Raw genomic sequence first — 4,474 nt, 5'->3', positions numbered from 1 at the left:
CTTTTATCTTTAATATGTATATATTGCGCATATATTTTAATACTACATTATATATATTTTTATATTATGTAAATAATCCCATATTATGCATGTATATTTCTAATATTATGTTATGTTTTCATATATATTACATATACACTTTAGTACCATTGTTATATATTTTTATACGATCTTATGTATATATATTTACACGCATATATTCCCTTTTATATATTATGTACATACATTTTTTATATTATATATGTATATGTCTATACTCTATTAGTTAGTTTTATATACTAATTTATGTGTATATTTCTCACACTATCTCATGTATGTATTTTTATATAATCCTTATTATTGTTATTAATACTTTTATTATGTACATGTATATGTATATATAGTAGTTTTCATCATTTCATTTCAATATTTTGTATTGTTTGTTCCTTTTATTTATATTATTATATATTGGTGTATATATTTCTTATGTGCATGTATTTTTCAATATTTATTTTATATTATGTATATATTTTAACATTACAAGTTATGTTTTTACTATCATATATAGTATATTCCTGACACTATTACTATTTATATATGTATATATATTTTGGCATACATATTGTTAATATCATTATTATATATATTTATTCATTGTTTTATATCTCGCATTTGATACTATTGTTACATTTAATATCGTGTGCATTGTCATTGTCTTTAATATTATTGTCGAATGTATTATGTGCCTTGATGTATTTCCAACTATTATCTTTCGTTTCCCGCCCATTTTTATATATTACCTCGTTGTTCATTACTTTAAAATGTTTATTCGTGTTTTTATTTATTTCAATATGCAAGGCAACGTACCGAAATAAACACTATGTCATCGATTTCATCGCTATGTTGGGTGAATATCAAGTGACTCGTGTTAAACCAATATGTCCTTCTCAAAACTCAAAAAATTGAAAATTCTTGTGTTTCAACCGGATCACGGTTAAATCTTACATTGAACTCGTATTTTTGAAAATCAAGACAACACGTGTTTTACAAGATACCAATTTTGGGCGCCGCGAGGGTGCTAATACCTTCCTCGCGTGTAACCGACTCCTGAACCCTACTTTTTCTCTGGATTTTTACGTAGACCTAAACTCAGCCTTCTTTTTGTTTTAAAAATATATGATTTATTAGGTATCCGATCACAACTAGGAAAAAGGATCGGTGGCGACTCCCCCTTTTTATAAAACCAAGATTCCATTTTCAAATTTTCAATAAATCGCCACAATTAGCAACCAAGCTAAAATTTTTACGTCGCTACAATTGTCTTAATTGAATCAATTTTCCTAAAAGCAATTCCCCAATTCTAGTCTCTGTGAGTTCTTAGTTTAGATAATTAGTAGTTAAAACAAAACATCTTTATTCTTAGGCTAGATAATAAAAAGACAGTCATTACTAGTACTTTTAGTTCCTTTGGGTTCGACAATCCGGTCTTGCTAAAACTATCCTACTATTCGATACGTACACTTGCCTACATCGCGATAATAGTTAGTTTCAAGAACGATTAATTATAAATATTTAAAACCTATCACGAAATCACGCGATCAAGAAGCATTGCAAATCTTGGAATATGTCCACTCAGGACCGACTAGAGGACATTACAGTGGACATAAGACCGTACAAAAAACACTCGAATCAGGTTTTTATTAGCCCACTCTATTCAAATACGCCAACAAGTATGTTACTTCTTGTGACAAATGCCAACGGACAGGTAATATCTCCAAACATGATGAACTACCTCAAACATATATGCTTTCATGTGAAATATTTGACGTTTGGGATATCGACTTCATGGGTCCATTCCCTAGTTCATTTGGGAATAAATACATATTAATAGCTGTTGATTATATGTCCAAATGGGTTGAAGCCCAAGATTTACCTACTAATGATGCTAGAGTAGTAGTACGATTCCTTAAGAAACTTTTCTCTCAATTTGGAACACCTAGAGCACTTATCAGTGATAGGGGTACTCATTTTTGTAACGCCCAATTTGACAAGACCCTTAACAAATACGGAGTTCACCACAGAATAGCTACCCCTTACCACCCTCAAACTAGTGGCCAAGTCGAAATAGCAAACCGAGAGCTTAAATGTATCCTAGAAAAGACAGTAGAATTAAACAGGAAAGATTGGGCAATGAAAGTAGATGATGTTTTATGGGCTTATAGAACTGCTTTCAAGACCCCCATAGGAACATCACCTTACAAACTTGTTTATGAAAAAAGTTGTCATCTACCATTTAAGTTAGAACACAAGGCATTCTGGGCTATAAAATTTCTAAACTTTGATCCCAAACTTGCAAGGTGAAAACAGGTTGTTGCAGTTGAACGAGTTAGATGAGTGGTGAACCAATGCATATGAAAATTCACGCCTATACAAGGAAGCAATGAAGCGCAGCCACGACTCTCGTTTAAGACAACGCAAGCAATTTGAAGTTGGAGATCTTGTCTTGTTATATAAATCGAGGCTCAAATTGTTCCCTGGGAAGCTTAAATCATGATGGTCAGGTCCTTTCGTAGTCCAAACTGTCTTTCCATATGACACAGTAGAGGTAAGTCACCCATCAAAAGACACTTTCAAGGTAAATGGACATTGTCTCAAACTTTACAATGGTGAGAATTTTAAAGACGATAGAGAGGAGCTACGGCTCCATGAACTTCCCTAAATATACCCACAAGGTAGAGTCGAGCTTAGACTCTAAATAAGCGCTTCTTGGGAGGTAACCCAAGCACTAACCTCACTAAATAGGGTTTAATTTTTCTTTAACCGTTCATAGTTTAACTGCAGGAAATTTTGAAATTTGACAGGGATGAACACGGCCTAGCCCACCGGCGTGCTTTAGGCCGTGCTCCTACCATGAGCAGCGACACGGCCGTACTATACGACCATGTGAAAACAGAGTAAAATTTTTCCCAAAACACGTGATTCGATATGTTGCCACCGTCGTGTGACATGGCCGTGGACAATCCTGCCAAATTAACATGGGCGTGAGACACGCCCATGCCCACCAATAGTGGTTGAGACTGTCAAAAGAACGCGAGCGTGTGCATATTTACACGGGCGTTGGAGAAGCGAACCGCATCGCGCACGGTCGTGCGATACGACCATGTGACCACATGGCTTAGACACACGGGCGTATCCTCAGGCCGTGTGATGATTTCTTATTTCGCGATAAACACGAGCTGGATGCGACCACACGGGCATTTGACATGGCCGTGTGAGACCCGTGTTAAGCTACACGACCGTGCCTCTTTTTAAACTCATATTATTTTTATTTTTACTTTTATTTCTATTTATTTTTGAAGACTCATGTTTATATTTTTAAACTCTGCTTATCTTTATGATTATTATCGAATTATTCCCTTTCACAGTGGTGTCTTTTAATTTATCCCTTAGAATCATGCATTTCCTTCAGCTTTATCTTCAATTCTCGCTCTCACTAATCTAGGGATTTCATCCACAATTTCAGGCCATTTTCACTTCTCTCCCTCTCTTTTGATATTATCTTTATATCACTATTATATATCTTTGTACATTTAGGACAATGTACATCTTAAGTGTGGGGGGTTATTTATACCATTACAAAAAAACCCCTGAATTTTTATCTTGTCTCAAATAATTTTCTCATATCATTATTAGAATAAATTTTGATTGACCCATGATTTTTATCGATATGTTTTGATTTAAATCATAAGTAAATGTGCATTGATTGTTTAAACTTTAAGACATTAGGGAATCAAATATGATAAGTTGAAATTTTTGAAAATTAAAATTGCTAGGTTGTTTCCTGAATTGAGGTATTATCTTGAAGTTTTGAATTTACAGGTTTGACATCAAATACCCATAATTTTTGTGAGATCTTGAGCCTTTAGAGCATATATTATTTCTTTCATGCTCACTTTTATTGTTGCTATGAGTGCGTCAATATTGATTTATTATTCTAGAACTTGCTTCGATTATGCATGTCAAGACCACACCATTTTATTTGATATGTCGAGATGATAAAGGCACACAGGTTTAACCCACTTACTCCATAAAAGTCTACCCTCATAATTAACCCTTAGTGAACCCCCTTGAGCCTAACAAGCCATTCATTGATTTACCCTCAATATTAACCCATAACCCATAATTGTTGAAATCCCCTCATTTGATCCCTATTTTTGTCGAGATTTGATTTGAATAAATTGCTTAGCTATGTTTTATTTTTGATAGTTAGCAAAGTTCTATGTTATTTTGATTTGTTCTTAAAATATATATATATACATACATACATATTAGTAGTAATTCTTTGTTTTTGAGCTTAAGTATTTAATTCTATATTCCATGAAGAAAAGCTCAATTCTAGGATCTTCTAATTAGGAATGTAATTTGTCAGTTTTAGTATTTTTTTCTAGGTAGGTAATTTTTCAATTCAATCTCGATTCTAACCTTTTCTTTCAGC

Source organism: Gossypium hirsutum, chromosome A05, assembly GCF_007990345.1.
Source record: "Gossypium hirsutum isolate 1008001.06 chromosome A05, Gossypium_hirsutum_v2.1, whole genome shotgun sequence".
Taxonomy (NCBI): domain Eukaryota; kingdom Viridiplantae; phylum Streptophyta; class Magnoliopsida; order Malvales; family Malvaceae; genus Gossypium; species Gossypium hirsutum.
This window is presented reverse-complemented; position numbering follows the sequence as displayed.